At 36.2% G+C, this 20,523-nt stretch overlaps 1 pseudogene; it reads left to right on the forward strand.

Moving 5' to 3' along the window:
* Positions 1-8,033: 8,033 nt before the first annotated feature.
* The window catches only part of LOC106983816 (60S ribosomal protein L10-like), a 77,173-nt pseudogene continuing 64,683 nt past the window's right edge, over positions 8,034-20,523 (forward strand).

Below are 20,523 nucleotides of genomic sequence, written 5' to 3' on the forward strand. Positions count from 1 at the left end.
CTTTAAGACATATGGTTACATTTTCTTCTTTATCCATGTGTTGCATATACTAGTAGTGAATTGGTTCATGATTTTTTTTTCAGGAGTTCTTACCATGGTCTAACTTGAGAACCAGTTAGAGTGAATGGACCCCCTCTTTCAAAATGTTTTCTGGTGTAGGCATGTGCTATTTGATCACACATCTTTTTAAAAAATTTTTTAAATGTTTATTTATTTTCAATATATAGAAAGAGAGAGAGAGAGAGAGCTGGGGAGGGGCAGAGAGAAGAGGGAGACAGAATCTGAAGCAGGCTTCAGGCTCCAAGCTGTCAACACAGAGCTGAACGCAAGGCTCGAACCCACAACTGGTGAAATCATGACCTAAGCCAAAGTTGGACGCTTAACCGACTGAGCCACCCAGGCGCCCCTGATCCAATATATTTTAACTGACTTTATTCTTCTCTGTTATATATAATTAAAATTTATATTTGTTTTAGTAAAATTATTTATTACATTAGCGTAAAATGCATTCTATATGTATATGCATATACATATAATGTATAAATAAACAATACAAGGTTTTAAATAAAAGTCTATATTTCAATAAAGGAGCACATAAATGTGTATTTTTTAGCAATATAATAAAGATGCCCTGGCAACCATATTTTATAGGTTAAAATGCATATAGTAATTGCTTACTATAGCAAGGAAAACAAGCTTTCATTTTTTATCTAGTGACTTCCAAAAAGTATTTCCCATTTTCAAGAATAATGTTCTTATGATAAAAGTCTTCATGTGTTCAGGAATGTGTTTACATTTTGGTAAGGAAGAAAAAATCATGAATAAAACACAAAGATAACTACAAGGAAATGATTTGTGTAGTATGTCAGTATAAGAATAAAGGCTGGACAAATGAAAAACCTATCTTAAAACCACATATACTCCAAAATACACAAAATACTGAACTAAGAAGAAACATGAAAAGCAGGTAAATGATAAAACTGCCATCTTCTACTTCACAAAGAGAAATGGCTGCCTTTTATTTGTCTTGGCCAATTATTCCCATTATAGTTTCCAGATTAGTCTGCTCTTTTTCATCTTAAGCCATTGAAAAGAATCTATAACCTACTAGTTGTCTTTATGAGAGTTGAAGTTTGTTTACATTAAAGAAAGTTTTCTGAGAGTGTTTTTGTTGTCGTTAAAGCTTGTGTACTCCGCTTCACTTTTTTAAAGGAAAACTATCATATATTTTATGGCATTTCGGACAACTTTATTTACCATTATATTATATGGCAGCAGCATTATCTGGCAAGTCAATGTACATTTATCAAGCCTCCACTCAATACATTATTCCAAGCATGCTTTTGAAATGTGTACTGACATTGACACTGACATTTTCTATTATCAGCAAGCGGGTTATTTTAATTCAAAATGACATAATCAATTGGAGGAGAAACTCTTTCCCAGAGAAAATAAGTTACTCTTTTTCTAGTAGAGTGTGTTTTTGCATATCTTAGAAGTTTAAGTGTATTCTGATAGTTTATATTCAGGTTTGATTAGCCTTAATTTTTAAGATTCTACTGAAGGTTAAGTTTTCTAGAACAGCTCTGTGGTAAAACTTAACATGCAAGACATTTATCAGCGAGTGACCTTGGTTGAAATCAACCCTGGGGGAAGGGAGAGAAAGGAAGCAGGAGTGGGCAAAAGAAGAAGTTCAGCTGTGATGGAGGCCTAGGATCAGCTTTGCTTGAACCCAGTGAGAGCTGCTGGATGCTAAGTGACCCACCAGGTTTGTCCCAAGTGGCCAAGATATCATACCTCACTGTCATCAGACAGCGACTATAGACATCCTTGAAAGGGCATGTCTTCTCAGAATGGATCAGTCACTGACGCTATCATTCCCAGCAATTGGTCATTGATCCTTCCATGAAGCAGGATTTGGGCAGCACATTGCTGTGTCTGCTACGGATTCCACATATTTTTAGCTGGCAATGTACTTAAATCATGTGGAATCCGTGGTCTAGAAAGTTATGCATTTTTCATGGTATAAATTTAGGGGATATATTTTAGAGAATTAAGTATTAGGGACTTAACTGAAGAAACAGAGATAAATATGTATTATAATTAATACAGCCAGGCACTCTCAGTATTTGCATTCCAAATTATATGTGAAGCATTTGAAAATGTCTTTTGTAGTCATTGTAGCCTAATTTAACAAACTATGGGAGGAGTCGGTGTATTGCTTGTAATTGATCTGGGTAATAAAGAACTTTACCAACATCCTAGCACGAGCTTCCATCTTCCCCAATCGTAAGGATGAAAGCATAACTTCATGTACTACTTGTAGCTTCTTAGTCCAGGATAGTGTTGGGCATGCATTTGTAATGTAATTTCATTCCCCTTCACCAAATACAACATAAGACAGTTCCTAACATTTAGTGTCATAGAATTTAAGTATAAAGGCCATTTAGTTCTGGTTACTTCAGTCTTGTCTTTTCACTTCTTTAGGTACCCAGTACACTGCTACCTCTGGCCAGACATCTCCTGGTGGTGATTATGAAAGTGTTTCTCTTTCCTTCACCCAGAATTCCTTCCATAGAGCGAGTTTATTTTTCTTTCCAGTGCACTTTCCCACCCAAAATGATTACTGTTACATTACTTCTACTTTACCTCCCTTTTTGTCCTTCTCCATTTCTATTAATGCATAGACCCATACATGTGACACAGGTAATAACGTAAACCTAAAAACAAGCGATATGATATACGACATAACTTACCATCTTAGTTCTCGAAAACGTATTTATTTCCAAAGGAGGGGGGCAATATAAGATAAAACTTTAACTTTGGAGATCTCAATTGTCTTTGTTGCCATTACAAATTATGAGTTGGCTTATTTGAAAGGTTTCACTATCTCTAAAACTTTTGATGGGACTATTAAATTTGAAAGGCTAGAATTGAAAGACAAATTAAGCTTAAAAAGCTTTCTGAAAGAGAAGATTCTGGCAAGATACCAAGAGGCTTCTTTCATAATTCCAGTGTTCCACCTATGAGACTTAGTAATGAGAGTGAACTTCTCCCCATGTTGTGCTGCACACTTCAATTAAGTTAGTAATGAGATCAGATTACAATTTCAAAACCTTCTGATAAGTTTAAATGTTATGTATATGTTTAACTTCAGTTAAATAAAAGTTTATGAATATTTATTAGAAATCAATAAATAGACTAGGGGACTAATTGAAAGCATAATTTCTTAGATACCAGAGGGTGTTGCTTTTAAAACATGACTACACATTTGCTGACAATCATCTTAATGCAGGAAGGGCCCCTTCTCCTTATATCTTACAGTGGGTTTGTAATTGCTTTGACAAAAAGAATATGGAGGAAGTGACTCTGAGATTTCAAGGCTAAGTTCACGTGTCCTTCGCTTTGTTCTGTGGAACACTTGCTCTTAGGCTCCAGGGACAAGACGTAAGACGTGTGATTGTCATACTTTGAGGAAGCCTGAGCCATGCGGAAAAGACTCAGGTGGGAGCCCGGGTCAGCCGACTCATCTGAACCCAAGCTTTGAGGCACTCGATCCATGTGCCAAAGAAACATGCACATAACATAGCCTCCATATGATTCCAGTTCCTGGTGCTTCGAGTCACCCCTCTGGAGCTGAGATTTTCAAGCAGAGGCCCCAGACCTGGAGATAAATCATCCCTACCATACATATTCAGACTCCTGACCCACAGTTCTCTGAGCACGGTAGAAAGGTTGTGGTTAAACACAGGTGATTGTTACCTGGAATGTTCAGGTACTGTAACTGTATAAACAATCTTATCCCAATAATAAAAGAAAGAAGAAAATACTTCACAAATTTCCAGCATAACTCTCTAACTATAAGATGTTCACAGAGTCAGACCCTCAGCAAGTGTCAGAAATTTTTGTATGCAAATCAATGTTCCAACTTATAAACTACTTTTACTTTTAAAATTTATGTACTGGGGCACCTGGGTGGCTCAGTTGGTGGGTGTCCAACTTCGGCTCAGGTCATGATCTCGCAGGTTCGTGAGTTTGTAACGATCTCATGGTTCATGAGTTTGATCCCCACGTTGGGCTCTGTGCTGACAGCTTAGGGCCTGGAGCCTGCTTTGGATTCTGTGCCTCCCTCTTTCTCTGCCCATCCCTTGCTCATGCTTTCTCTCTCTCTCTTTCTTTCTCTCTCAAATATAAATAAACATTAAAAATTAAATTAAATTTATGTACCAAGTTTAACTTGAAGCAAAAAAACCTTTCTATTTGTTTAAATTATTTTTGTCTATTAAACACGAACAAAATGATTTTCATATATGTATAATGAAAATTTGATAGAAAAATATAAACCTTTTGTTGGCAGTGATTTAACCAAGATTGCTTGATAACTTTATTCAGAGGTACTGAGATGTATGTTGCCCAGAAGGATAAGATAGCCACTTGATAAATTGATTTTGGGTATGTTGCATAGGCATTTCAATAAGCTTTATATTTGAACCAAAATGGACACTTAGTAAAACCATTTTCAGGGTAAAATGTTCAATAGCTTTTCCTATTCTTCTAAATAAAAACATTTCAACTTGTTTTTTTTTTAAGTCCTTCCTGATTTAGCATTTTTTTTGTAGACTTCTCCTCAGACTTATAGTATCCTGGCTAATCAGCAAAATTCCTGTAAGTACTTATCTAAGAAGAGAGAGAGAACAAAAGACTATAAAATTACTACATACATTCAAGCTTTTAGTGATTTGGAAATTTTATTAAAAGTTTACTGAGAGTTCCAAGTATTTATAAGCCTGAAGTAACAGCAAGCTACTGATATGTTCTCTGTTCAAGTCTCAAATTGCATTAGCTTTGGCCTCTATTAGCAGTGTGTATCATGAAGTTCCATGGGTTATGTGTAATATTATGGACAGACCCATGTGTTACCAGAGCTGGAATTGAACTTGATGGTCTAGTTCAAACCACCAATTTAATTCCAGAATTGAACTGCTTCAATGACTATGTTACTGCCTCAACTATCTTAAAGAGAAGTTGCTTACATCATTTTTACCAGATCAGGTTTCAGCAAAGTCTCAACCAAGCTCATCAGTCAAGTAAAATTTTGATTCCTACTAGAGGGAGTCTGGCAGATTCTAGAATAACTACAGCACAGCCAGAATATTGATAATTCATTTTCCCATAGTTTTTGAAATAAGTATCAGAAGAACTTGGAAGATATTAAATATAAAGAAACCTCCGTATCTATGCTGAAAGGACTCATGTAATAGTGTTATACAGAGATTTATTCTCTTTTATGGCTATTTGTATTTCTTTGTGAGTAGTTGACAATCTCTACTCTATTCTGACATCATAGAAATTCCTTCGTCTAAATCTTATCACTAAGAAATGGATATGGACCACAAAGCCAATCTTTACTAGTCCATTTTATTTCCCTTCTTAAATCTCTAGGTTAGTAAAATTTTTAAGGAGAGGTTTGGCATGAAAATGCAAGCAGCCCTGAAGGTAAAATGTTATATAGTACCATGAAGAGAAAATAAAAAATGGTTCTGATGGGACATCTCAGAAATCTGAGACATAAAGCAAACATACATTCCCCTTTTCAGATTTTATTGATATTCTGGACCTAAGTGCCCCATAATGCTGTACAGGAGTCCTTCATGGATTACAGAGTATTAGGGGCCAGTCCTTCAGAGACAGAGTCATGAGTGGAGTTCATTAAAGCATCTGAGGATATCATATTTTATCAGCCACAACAACTTGAAGTGCTTAGCCAAAAAAAAAAAAAAAAAAAAAGACATGGTATTATTCCCTGGAACTTGTCATTAATAGGGTAAATGAGTAAACAAATATCATTATATCAAACATGAGAAACAGAGATGATACAAAATGCAACTATGTTGGATGCCAGAAAATCAGTAGGTCCAAATGTGCATTCTACTGTTGGACAGTTATGCTTCCCTATTAACAACTCATAGTTTGGGGCGTCTGGGTGGCTCAGTTGGTTAAGCAGCCAACTTCGGCTCAGATCATGATCTCGCTGTCTGTGCGTTCCAGCACCGCATGGGGCTCCCTGCTGATAGCTCACGGCCTGGAGCCTGCTTCGAATTCTGTGTCTCCCTCTCTCTGCCCTTCCCCTGCTTGTACTCTCTCTCTCTCAAAAATAAGCATTAAAAAAAAAGCACGTAGTTTTTAAGAAGGTACATAGAATTTGCCTCTTTGTCATTTTAATAAATATCAATCAAATGACAATCTCCACTCTTCATGTCCTGAGTGTAAACGCACAAGATGTCTTCATTCCATACCCAGTGGAGATATGTGTTTGAATGAGAGCTCAAACTTTGGCAATAATAACAAGTAAAAGTTAGAAAGCATCTAATACTTCCGTACTAGCAAATCTAAAGACAAGTCAATGTTTTTAAAAGGCTATTCTAAAATCTTTTTTTCAAATAAAGAACATAGTTGCCTAAATAACCCTTGTAACTGTAACTTGTCAATAAATAGTCTTTACCTGCATGTAAAGAAAAGTAGTATTATTTCAATACAACTTTTTTGGCAATACCATTGTCTATATACATATTTATCATATGCTATGAAATATATAGTGAGTGCAGATTATTAATGAATTTTATAATTGTGATCTCAAGTCATATATATGATAGAAACAACCTATAGATGATGTTTAAAGGGAACACACAGACTCTTTACACTGTGGAAATTCAGTAGTAAATACAAACGGCATTCTTCCTTATGGGGAGTTTATAATTTAGTAAGGGAAGGAGCACCCTAAGTAAGTAAAACTTTAAATATTGAAAACTTTAAATAGGTAAACAGAAAATCAGTTCTTTCAAATATAATATGCTTTATTAAAAAAACCCACAATACTCTGATCTTCTATAATACAGTAACAGGATGGAAAGGAGTTAAAGACGTGTGGTGAGTCTTCTCTGAAAGGTATTATTTGAGCCTTAACCTAAATAGTGAATAGGGTCACTGTTTCAAAGATCCTGCATAAAAACACTCCAGGGGGAGGTGTGAGCAAGTGCAAAGATACTGAGGCAGCTGAAATGGGTAAGTGGGAGCTAGAAATGAAGAAAAACAGAACTGACTGTGGTTAAAAGATTAGTGAGTCTTTTTTTTTTTTTTAGTGCTCTTTGAGAAGTAATTTCTAGCAAAGAGGCTTAAAGATTCTTGATCTCTCATAGCTTAGTGATTAAAGGGGCATACTGCCTTTGTCACAGATTTGTGGTCTGTGACATCTGGGTTATACAGGATATGTGGGTGAACACATTTATTTAGTTTGGGACAGTGTAATAGCAGTCTAGCACTGAGATATGTGGGGTAATTTCCTTTAAAAGGTGCTGTCTTTGAAACAGTTTTATGAACTACAGATTTAAACACACAAGTGAATCAGGGTGTCTTGTTCACGATCCATTCACTCGTTTATTCAATAAGTCATTTCACAAACAGCTATGGTACACCTGCCTATTTGCCAGACCCCCTTCTGCCCTCCAGTAGAACTTGCAAAGAGCCCACTGCCAGGGGAATTTAGGACACATCATATTTAGAAGGAAATCCTGTATCGGTCAAGTGAAGACCAGAATTGTATCACGGAGACTTATTCATGAAATAATCACAATGGGTAACTGATAAACGGCAGGATTGAAATCCCAATCTTTGCTTAGATAATCTCTCTTTATTTTTCTCTTTCATTCATTCTTTCGTATTGGATTCTTGATGTTTGTTTGCTGCTTTTTCTATTTTCGTTTTGTTTTTATTTGATTGTTCTCAGGTTCTTTCACCATTTTTCCTGTAACTGTCTTCCTTTATATAAGTTGTCCTCTCATCAAAATCTCTCCCTGTGAACCATAAGGGGTGATAATGTTTCTTATAAGGACTCTGATTGATAGACTGATCAAAACCCTGAGATGTCAAGATGTCAAAAGGAACACCCACATGGGGCAGAGTCACAGACAAAAACAGTGGGGCAGGAGCTAAGATCTTCCATGAATAAAGTTGTGGGACCAGGATGTAGGCTGATGATGGGGATTTTGTCAGATGTCAAAGGATCTAAGATTTTTGGAAAGAGAAACGAGGAGAAACAACTTGAAAGTGACAATGGGGAACGAGGAGAGCATCTATTCCATTTCCTGACCCTCTGTTACTTAAGAAGCATGCAGACAAGGAAGTTTGCTCAAGAAACAGCCAGATTTATGTTAGGGCTGGAAGTGACTAGAAAAGCAATTGGAGAAAATGAGACACCAGAAACATATATCCTACTTTATATATAAGGTTCCTAGGATTCAGGAAGAGGCAGGAAGGAATATTTGGCTGTTATTGAAATAGACAAAGATATTCAAAGGTTGTGAAATTCGAAAACTGAGGAAAGGCACGTTTGTGGAAAGGATTGCATAAAGGCTGGGGCAGGCATTTTGGAGATACTAACAGTAACACCATTGCAGATTTCTATGAATAATTCAAAGGAAGAGATAAGACAAGGGGAAACTTTTAGCACTTGGCATAACTTAAGCATTTAAGTAGCAGTTGCCTTTCAAGTATAGGACTGAAAAAAACAAAAAAAGACCTGAGTTTAGAAATTCTGGGAGAAATCAGAATATCTGTATTCTGTGGTCAATATGGATATATATGATATTTTCTTAAACACCACAGAGGACACTTTCAGTCTCTAAAAGCTCATTCTCTTCTTCCACCTTAGTGAAGATCTGGATTCAAGACTGTTCAGCTGGTCTATATTTACCAGCTCCCAGGGCAATCAGGTGTGGCCATGTGATGGAGTTCAAAACAATGGGTGTGAGAACAATTCTAAAATTTTTAGTTATCTTAACGCATTTCTGCCTATACAAAGTGTAAACCACTATGAACCAGTATTTTCTTTTTTCTACGTTTTATACAAATATGGCATACTGTATCCCTTTGCATCTTGTGTGTGTGTGTGTGTGTGTGTGTGTGTGTGCGTGATTTAACATATGCCTTACACGTATTCTACAGAACAAAGAAAACATAATCATTATTTGTCTTTTTTGTAGTGCATGGTATTATATTTTATGGATTTACTATATTATACCCTCACACCCAGCTTTAATGGAGATCCAGATTTATTCATTAATGCAGCACACATTTATTAAGTGCCTACTATGTACTAGGATTATTTCAGACCTGTATCCGTGTACAAAACTGGTAAAGATTAAAACCTTCATGGACTTTACATTCTAGATGCAAGAGGCAGATAATATGGAAACAGTGTTCCAATCAAAAGGAAAGAACTTATTCCAGCACATGCCTGACATGTTGGCAGAACAGCAAGAAAGTCCATGTGCCTGGAGCATAGTAGGTCAAAGGACAATAGTAGATGATGAAATAAAGATCAAAGAGCAGCCACTGACAGTACTTGGGTATATTCTTTGAGTGAAATGCAGATCCATTTTACGTTTTGAGCAGTGAGTTGATTTGACTCACATTTTTTATCACTGGCAATATTGCAATAAATAAACTTGTGCATATTCCATTTACGTATGCACAAATATCTTCATGGGATAATTTTCAGATTAGGATTATAGGAAAAAGGATATACACTTTTACAAATATGAAAGATATTGCCCAAAATGTCACCCAATGGAGGTTGAATCATTGCCTACTGCCCCCAGCAATAAATGAGTATCTGTTTCTATTTTATATTTATCTCTGTTCCCTTTTGCTGGTATTCATGTATGTGTGTTATCATTACTTTTTTTAAAAACATGAAACAGCTTACTTTTTCCTTTTTCTATTTTCTGTGTTTGTTGGTATTTGAAAAAACTCTTGAGAAAATAGGGAAGTTTCCTGGATAAAAGGTACAGTTTGATATTCTAGAAGAATGTGAGTTAATAAATAGTGTTAGGTCCCAAAGAGTTTGGATAAGACAAGGCTTAAAACATAGGAACAGATATAGGTTTGCCTTTGGTGAAAGAACTTCATGTTAATGAAAGAAACAGGTATGTGTAGATGCAGATAAGTTTGCTGGCTTGTGGAGAGCCGGAATTGGACGTTACTTCTCAGAGAGGTTTATTTCCTTTGTGAAATAGGGGGCTTGATCATCTATTGGGAATAAAGGGAATCATGGAAGAAAAGAAAGGAAGTACAGAAGATAAAATATTTCTTGTCAGAATGAGAAAGAACATTGCCTGGTGAAACATAATTCAGTTGAAATCACTGTTAGAACACTGATCAAACAGGCAACCATGAATGCGTAGTGTCACCAGTTGGCTCAGGTGTGTGATTTTCTCCACAGTCTCAAAAGTCTATGTACAGACAAAGCGAACACAGGCAGCAAGATTTCCCCAAGGCTGGATGCTTGTAGGGCAAGTGGATGAAAAGACATCAGGTCAAGGTTGTTTAGAGATTCTTCAGGAAGAACTTAAAGTATTCAGCTATGAAACTGAAGCTAGAAAGTAAGAAAATGCATTATAAAAGCTTTAGAGAAAATTCTGGTTTCCTCCTTCCATGTACCCCTACATATCATGGCTTGTATCATGCTATATATCATCATAGCACAGCCTCTGCTCTATTAGATAAAACATTTTGACTGACATCCTTAATTAACAAAACTCATGGAAGGCAACCAGAAGGAGTTCATTTCCCCATCGCACACATACTTTTTAAATCTTTTCATGAAGAGTAGTCTGCCTTATGCCACATGATGACACCAGGCAGTGCCTCAACATTGTGGATCACTATGAGATTTTTCTTATTTTAAGCTTTTTAAACTCTCATTTTAAGTTGCAAATGCTTAACAGTATGAAGACTCCCCCCCCCCCCCCCCGCCCCACCAAGATGTGGTTTAATATGTGCGAAGTGATTGTTGATTTTTTTTTTCATGCTTATTTCCCTTTTACTACAAAATGTCATTTTCACATTCTTGGTAAGAGCCTGGGGAGGGAGCGGTGGTAAGGGTGCGAGAAAGTTCATTATTGATTGCTATTTTTAAATCGCATTTGTGACCTCAGGGTCTGACCAAAACTTAAATCCCACTTTCTCCCCTGGGGCATTTATTCCTATGGTCTTCAGAGAATTTAACAATGCTGTTGGTCTTTCATGGCTATTATTCCAGAACAGGATGTATGTGGTTTTTTGATGCTTATTTGTTTGTGATTGCCCTTCATACTTGGGATCAGATGATCAACAGTCAGCCTCCAGCTTCTCTTCTGTTAAGACCTGAAAGACTTAAATGATTCCCATGTAGCTCTTATATTCAGTGGAAGTTCAGTTACTTCCTGACAAAGCCTTGTCCCCGCCCCCCCCCTCCCCTTTCTCTCTATCTCTATGTCTATATCTTTCCTGCTGCCTCAGGCCAATGGAAACAGCCTCTTGTCTTCAGACTCCTCAGCTACATGTCAGATATGAGTATGCTCTCCAAAATCCAAAGGATATATATTAAGCTCTTTTATTTATCCCATGGAAGCTGGACCTCTTATCTTGAAGAGAAAAAGAACATCTTACTTATTCCCCTTGTTTTTGTTAGAAGTTTGAAAGGGCAGGCAAGTGTTAGAGAACAAATTTCTTCAGACAATCCTCTTTACAAATTGTGCTTCTTCCTCGTTTTTAGTATTTTATATAGGTGTGGCTGGGCCATTCCTAGTCTGTGTGGGTCCTTGAGTCAATAGTTTCTGTGGGGATTGTGTCTATAAAACCATTTGATTATAAATATATATGTATATATATGGATATATATATATATCTATATCACATGTGTCCATGTGATATATAATCATTCATGAATGAAGATTTAGAATATCTCTTTCTGTATTTAAGAAATATAAGAAAGAGAACTTATATTTTTGTTAATTGTCCAATCACAGCATGTGAATACTAAATATAGTATTCAGGCCCCATTTTTTCTTCTTCAGATCTTCCAGTTCAGACATTATCTTTTCGCATCATTCTTTTGTCAAACACACCATTCCTGGTTAATTTCATATCTTCCATCCAAAGAAAAAGGTAGCAATACCGTTATTTAACAAAATGCTCTGGTCTTTGAAAAATGTTCATTTAAAATCAATATCTATCTTCTTACCTCAAAATTTCCCTAATACCGTGTATTTAATCCTAGTTTTATCATTTATACATCACGATGTATTATCCATCCTGCTGCCCATGGATACTAGACCTGGACAACAGAGAGGAACTTTAAAGAGTTTGAGGATGGCGTTCCCAAGTGTTGAGACCCTGTATTGTTCCCTGGGGCTTCTATAAACAAAGTACCACAAAATGTGTCATTTAAAATATCAGAAATGTGGGGTGCCTGGGTGCCTCAGTCAGTTGAGTGTCGGGCTTCGGCTCAGGTCACGATCTCACAGTTGACCCATGCAAGCCCCGCACCCAGCTCTGTGCTGACAGCTCAGAGCCTGGAGTCTGCTTCGGATTCTGTCTCCCACTCTCTGCCCCTCCCCCACTCATGTTGTGTCTCTCTCTGTCTCGAAAAATAAAATAAACATTAAAAAAATTTTTTTAAATATCAGAAATGTATTCTACCAGTTCTACAACCTAGAAGCCTGAAATCAACGTGTCAGCAGGGGCATGCTCCCTGTGAAGGCTCTAGCATGGAAATTTTGCTTCTTCTAGCTTACAGTGATTGCTGGTAATCCTTGATGTTCCCTGTCTGGTACATACCTTACACAAGTCTCTGCCTGTGTCTTCACATGGCCTTCTCTGTCTCTGTGCCCCAATCTGCTTCTTGTTATAAGAACACCAGATATATTGCATTTGGGAGCCACCCTATTTCAGTATGACCTCATCTTTAACTTGATTACATTAGCAAAGACCTTATTTATGAATAAGATTGCATCCTGAGGTTCCGGATAGACGAATTTAGGGGTGAGGACACTATTCAAACCAGTGCAATCTCTAAGGCACAGAGACCTAGATAAAGACCCAATCTGCCAGGATCTAAGGACAGCAAAGGGACATGAGAAAATGAGTTGCAAAAGGAATTTTAAGTATTTCCTTTATAAGATCAGCCCAATGGGGGCACCTGGGTGGCTCAGTCAGTTAAGCATCTAGCTCTTGATTTCAGCTCAGGTCATGATCTCAGGGTTCCTGGGATTGAGCCCCACGTCAGGCTTTGCACTGACAGTGCTGTCAATGCAGAGCCTGCTTGGGTTCTCTCTCTGCCCCTCCCTCCTCTGCTGTCTCTCAAAAATAAATAAAACATTAAAAAAATAATAATAAAATAAAATAAAATCAGCCTGATGTGATCTGATGCATATTCATTTTGAAGTTGCAATCCATTTTACCTCGTTGCTACACTCAAAACATCCAATTAAATATTGTGTTATAAGCATGTATGTCCAGCCAAAATGAACTTGCAATCATGTCAAGAAAAAAGTGTCTATATAAAATAACTAGGAAGTAAATATTTAAGCTACAATAAATAACACAGTCAAGTAACATCAAAAATGTTGTAACAACAGCATATGAAAATATACAGCTCAGGGTAGTGGCTGATGGTTGCACAATGGCAAATACGAAAAACCTCTGAATTATGTATTTTAAAAGGGTGAATTTTATGATGCATGAATCTCATCTCAATGAAACTGTTCCCCAAAATGGTACAAGAATCATTCTGAGATGAGGTTAATTGAAGCCCACTTTTTGGAGTAAATCCACTTTAAGATGTCTTCAAGAAACTGAAAAGTATAAATTGAAATTTGTAAATTAGTTTTTTAAATATCTATAACCTAAGGGGTGCATGTGTGTGTGTGCATGTGCATATGTTGTGTGTGTGTGTGTGTGTGTGTGTGTGTGTGAAATTCCTTTTTAGAAATAAGGCTCACATTTGATTTCATTAAAATACTAACATAAACTGTTGTCAATTAATTAAAATGACAACCTCAAGTTATAGATATCTTAGACTGAAGGGAGACCATAAATCTGCAAATTATCCAGTCTAATTCTCCACAGGACACTGGACTGAAACCATATTTTGCTTCCATTGAAAAAGCATATTGCTGGGGCACGTGGGTGGCTCAATCCCTCAAGCCTCTAACTTGACTTTGGCTCAGGTCATGACCTCACAGTTCTTGAGTTTAAGCCCTGCGTTGGGCCCTGCACTGTCAGTCCCTGGGATTCTCTCTCTGTCTCTCTCTCTCTCCCTCTATCTCTGCCTCTCCCCTCGTCACTGCTGTGCACGTGTGCAGATGCCTGGACATGGGCTCTCTTGCTCTCTCTCTCTCAAAATAAATGAATAAACTTAAAAAAAACAACAACATATTGCTATCTAGTTGAGGAGAGATTCAGGCAGTGAAGGAAGGGCATTGTTATTAGGTTATAATCTTATTTAACATCTCTATTAATCATTGAGTAGGGAAAGAGATGCAAGCTAAGGAAACAAATCACAATAGATTGTCAAGTGTTTTAACACCAATTAGTACAGACATGATAAAAAGGGACCTTCAGTGATTAAAGGGCAGCCACAAATTGAGATCCAACTCGGAAAGTATAATATGGTTGGCAAGTAGCCCTTGGGAATAAAAACAAAAATGTGTAATTGTTTTTAAGGTCATCATTCCAAAGATACATGAAGGATATTCAGTGAAAATTAAAAAACAAAATCCTTACTTTTGCAATAAAGATTTTAATGTCAGTTTTTATATTTTAATTTGTAATTTAATTTAATTTTGTATTTTAATTTGGTTTCACTTTAAGTTTTTAAGTAGGACATCTTTGCTTTTAGATAGCTTTTGAAATTCATGGACAAAAATTTGCCTCTGGATTCATATTTTTTTTCTTGCCATAGACTCAAAATTTGCCATAGAGGATGATAGGGAAAAAGAATGAAAAGGCAAAGAGAAAGAAAGAAAAGAAAAGAAAAGAAAAGAAAAGAAAAGAAAAGAAAAGAAAAGAAAAAGAAAGAAAAAAAGAAAAGAACAGCAAAGAAAAAAAAGAAAAATTTAAGAGGATTACAAGCAAGTTACCTTCACTGACCCTTGTACAGAAATTAAAATAAAAATTTAAAAATATTCAATAAAATATTTGGAGTCAGTTTGTCCTACAATGGGTTAAGAGAAGTGTTTGTTTGTTTTCACTAGAGATACCTCAGGAAATGAGCTTTCATTAGTTTACTAAACAATTTTTAATGGTTTGCAAACTACTCAGGATAGATCTAGATTTGAAATTTTAACACAACATCCTCAGTTAACAAAAAACCAATGCTAAGTATTTGACATAGAGAGCATAATAAATGTAAGCCAAAACAGGAATATTTGAGCAAACAGTACCTTGCAGATGTAAAAAATGTCAACAGGACTGCAGTGGAGTCACTTATGCTAAGCCCCATGGTCTCCAAACTAAGAGACTTAATTTAATTTACAGTTTCAGAAATGGAACCTTAAACCACTGAGTTAGGAGATACCTAATCAAACCTAGTGAGGTAATATGTCTGATACACCCTGAATGCCCTAAAAGAAAGTGATCTTACCAGGACCAATCTACTTTTTGTTAAGTATAACCTCCTAGTCTGGTTCTCTTCTGCCTATAAAAGGCTTTTATTTTGTACAGTTCAAAGACTCTTTTCTAACTGCTAAGATGGGATGTTGCCAGATTCATAAATCCTTATATATAAAGTCAATAAGATCTTTAAAATTTACTCAGTTTCATTTTTTTTAACACAGATAACTCCGACAGTATGTGAAGAAAGAATGAATACCTTTTCAGGTAATCATTTCAATGTGATTTTAATTATTTGCTTTAGGAAGGGCTTCAAATATTAAGCTTTATACTTTTATCATATATTTTGTCATAAACATATAAAGAAAAAGAATTAGTTTCAAGACAGAACTTAACATTTGCATGCTAAAAACTTATCTCTATAGTTAACAATTTCATGCTTTACATGTCTGAGATGATAAGCCTCAAGAATAAGTTTTAAATATACAATAGTAAAACTTATCACATATATGATATGGGCCATTTTTCCACATCTGAATATCTTATATTTGGTAGTTATGGAAACTAACATCCTTATAAAAATTATAAAGTAATTATTTCATCTTCAGAGTATAGACATCTTTTAGAAAATTTAAAATAATGTTTTATAGGAAAAAATTATAAACAATAAAGAATAAAATATTTTTATTCTAATCAATCTCAATAACATTCATATTTAATGTTACTTAAAACATTGATTACTTTTATTTTTATTTTTGAATTTTTTAAATATTTATTCATTTTTGGGAGACAGAGCGACAGAGTGCAAGCAGGGGAGGGGCAGAGAAAGAGACACACACATGAAATCCGAAGCAGACTCCAGGCTCCAAGCTGTCAGCACAGAGCCCAATGCAGGGCTCAAACCCATGAAACGCAGATCACGACCTGGGTTGAAGTCTGACACTCAACCCACTGAGCCACCGAGGCACCCCTTGTTTACTTTTAAAAGTGAGAATAATTTCACTGGAGTCAAAATTACTCCAGTAAAATGTTCAAATAATTGAAAGAGAAGATATTTTGAACTGTCTTACAGGAATCAGTTAAATTACTGACTTTGATAATTTAGAAAAACACAAAAGTACAGTGAGTGTATGTTGTAAAATTGAGTAACAGCTGCATCCAAAATCAGTCCACAGTGGCCCTGATTTACATCAGCTTCTGTATCCCCTGCATGTCTGTACTGTGTATGGTCCTCACTTTGAAGCTAATGACAGCATGAGAGCAAAGAAGAGATAAAATGAGAATAAGAAGCAGTGAATTTTTCAAAGACAACAGCAGATGGGTAATCTGTATTTATAGTCATTCACCCAAAAATACGCCTGGCTATACAATGAATTTTATCAACTGAAATTATTTTTGAATAATAATTTAGCTTTGGATAACATCTATTCTGCACTTTGGGAAGTTGAAAACTTGTACTTTTGCTCTAAGAATGGATCCCTTAGACAATATCAATTATATCTTAAGAAAAAAGAAGAAGAAGAAGAATGGCCAGGAAACAAAGCAAAACAAAAAGAATGGACCATAGGCAGACAGAATTATGCTTTGGCCCTAAATTCTCATTTTGTCCCACTCATTCTATTACCCCATGCATGCATTCAGTTTTGTCCAGAATGACATCAAAATGTGTCCTTTCTTCATATTTTTCCCTTAAATTGTACGTTTATTTTAACTCATTCTAGATTATGACATCCCTTCAGTTTCACGTGAGGTAAGATAAATATTAATCTCATCTCACCCCCTTAGCACAATTTCACATAAATCCAAGTGCCTCTTGGCTTTATATATAAAATGAGGGGCCTGTGGTTCCTTTTAGGCTCCTAAAAATGCAGAGTGGTGGTCTCACAATGGAAGTGGAGTCTAGGCATATTCGAGCCCAAAACTATTGCCATCTTCCTGGTGCAAATTCATTGTTTTTTCATGGACCCCAAAAACTTTAGAAAGATTTGAGATTAGGACAAGCTTTCTGGAGTCACTGAAGACTGAACTTTTGTCAATTTGTGCCCATCCTAATTCAAACACCAGAACTCTCACATAACCCCAGGTAGAGAGGTCACAACTGCTAGCATTCTTCCTGGCTTCTGTAAACAGATCATCTTTGTGTACTACCCTATGAAGGGTTCTAAGCACCTTAATTCTTTATTTTTTTCTTCCAAGTTTTTATTTAAATTCCAGTTAGTTCACATACAGCATAATATTAGTTTCAGGTGCAGGATCCCGTGATTCATCACCTACACACAACACCCAGTGCTCACCACAGTAAGCACCCTCCCCAGTTTCCCATCACCTATTCAACCCATTGTGCCCTGGCCACCTCCTCTCCACCCTAGCTTATTCTCCATAGTCAAGAGTCCATTCCGTGGTTTGCCTCTCTCTCTTTCTCTCTTCCCCCCCCCCCCCGCTATGTTCACCTGTTTTTATCCCTAAATTCCACATATGGTATCTGTCTTTCTCTGACTGACTTATTTTGCTCAGCATAATACTTTCTAGCTCATCCATGTCATGGCAAATGGCAAGGTTTCATTCTTTAATGGCTGAGCAATATTCCATTGTATGTGTGTATGTGTGTGTGTGTGTGTGTGTGCGTGTGTGTCTGTATAAAAACACACACACCTCTTTATCCATTCATCAGCCAATGGACATTTGGGCTCTTTCCATTAGTTGGCTATTAATGTTGCTATAAAAATCCAGGTGCATGTATCCCTTTGATCAGCTTTTTTTTTATATGGTGGGTAAATACCCAGTAGTGCAAGTGCTAGATCGTAGGGTAAGCACCTTAATTCTATCTGAAGACTATGACAATGGATTTATTTTTTTCAGTGACTTTAAAAGATGAAGTAATTGAGGCAAACACTAGTTTGCAAGTCTAATGTGAAGATAATTATTTACATATTTACACATGATGTAAGTATAATCGGAATAAAGATTCCACATTCAAAAGTTGGTAATGATTTTATAAAAATAAGGATAATAAATTTTATTTATGGATTAACTGCTATATGCCAGGCACTGTATTCAGTTCTTAGATGCATTAAAACAATTAACACTAGAATCTTGTACATAACAAGGCCACTGTGGATCTGGGTATCTCTTTAGGACAGCTGTCCTTGATGTTTTCATTCAGTGATCCGTTCAAACAAAAGGGGGATGGGAAAGAGGAATGCGTGTGTCTGTGAGTGGGGAGAGCCATGGACACTGGTGAGCATGAGGAGTCTAACTTCGCAGGTCTCAGTAGAGCTTGACTCTGCACCAAACTTGATTCCTTTTCTTTCACTTTTCTTTTACTTTGGATGCTTACTTTGTGGCATCGTGACTGAGTTCTAGCCATGAAATGGGAGTACTGGTGATAAATTTCATTCCCAGCCTGTTTCATACACAGTTTTCAGGCATAGTCCCCCAGGTTCTTTATTCTCTTCCACCATCTTTATGTATATAAGCACAAGGACCCTAGAAATCATATGTTAAAGATGGACCAGACTCAACATGGAAAAATTCTGGATCCCTGAGTCAGTTCTCAGAGGGAAGCAGCCACAGTGAGGAACACCCATTACACACATTAGTGAGGAATACATTTGTATTTTGTTTCAGCCACCATAACATTTATAGTTTATATAACATAGCTTCCTCATGTCATTAAATCTACATATATATTTTTTTTTTCAAATTTAACACCTCTGAAGTAAGGATGCATCAGACAATCAAAAGTGTCTTAAAATTATTTGATAGCATTCTTTCCTTCATTATAATGTATTGTTAGTTCTCATAGTCAATAATGTCTTAGATTTCATGACATATGGTAATTCACAGGTTTTCTTGATATTGAAATCCATGATTTTAATCATTACCTACATTATATATCTCCTTAAGTGATGGACTACATTGCATAAGATAGCTATCTGGTTCATGATACGATGCTTTGTTACTAGATTTTTACTTCAGTGTTTTTTCCTTCCTGTTCAGCAAATCCCCTGGAAAATATAAACATTATTGTAGACATCTTTTCTAATTGCATTCCAGGTGTGTAGGTGCAAATTAATTTTTTACATGTATTTTCTGCTATTTAGAAAATCCAAAGCCCATGATATAATCTGAAAATAGTCCACACATTTTCCAAAAAATAAGCTGCCATGTGCTCCCAAATAGAATAAGATTTGGCATGAATTAAAATGATTTCTACCATAAATTAGAGTTGAAGTCCCCATGGTGGTAAAGGCCACATGGTTAGCATGATAAGAATATGGACTTTTTTTCCTGTGATATAATAGCTTTGTGAACTTGGAGATGGTGGGCCACTGACGCTAGTTTACTGATCTATAAAATCACAATAATATTTATTTCATAAGATTATTGTGAAGATTACGCATAATATGTTAATAATAGTTGCCCAGTAAATGCTAAATCTTCCTCCCCATCCTTTTTGACATACCGGATTTTCGGTTGAACTTTTACATTTATCTGATTTATGACTTAAATAGAGGAAAGTGAATGCAAAATTAGCTGCCATCTCACATTGCTTGCTTCAATGAAAAAAGTGAAAGCAAAACCAGACCTTTTCCTGTGTGCCTCATTAGCTCAGTAAAATCTAATTTTCTCTAATTTCTTTCACTTCCTATGGGAAAGACCAAGTGATTATTGGAATTCATAGTCACATTTCATGATCTTTTCATACCTCTGTAGATTTTTGCTTTGTGAGATAGAACCTGAATTTGAGTTCAATTTCAGACCACATAGGTGAGGAAGGTGAGGGTATATTTTGAGGAGAAATGACAAGAGACTTCATCACTCACTTGCGAAATTTTCTCAAAGTTGCTAAAATCTCACAAAGGAATTGGACACAAAGGAATTGGACACATTCTCATAGCTATGGACAAAGAAATAGGCCATTTCCAAAAGCAGAGGCCATACCAATTCCTCTGGGGTAGCTGTACTTCTATCTTTCTTACATGGGGAAAAATAAACTGCCGAATTGGATGGCCAGATATCTGTGAGAATGCCTCCTACTTACTGTGGGCTAGCAGGTATAACTAGAAAATCCATTTTTACAAATAGTTA

The sequence above is a fragment of the Acinonyx jubatus genome, chromosome D3 (genome assembly GCF_027475565.1).
Source record: "Acinonyx jubatus isolate Ajub_Pintada_27869175 chromosome D3, VMU_Ajub_asm_v1.0, whole genome shotgun sequence".
Taxonomy (NCBI): Eukaryota; Metazoa; Chordata; class Mammalia; order Carnivora; family Felidae; genus Acinonyx; species Acinonyx jubatus.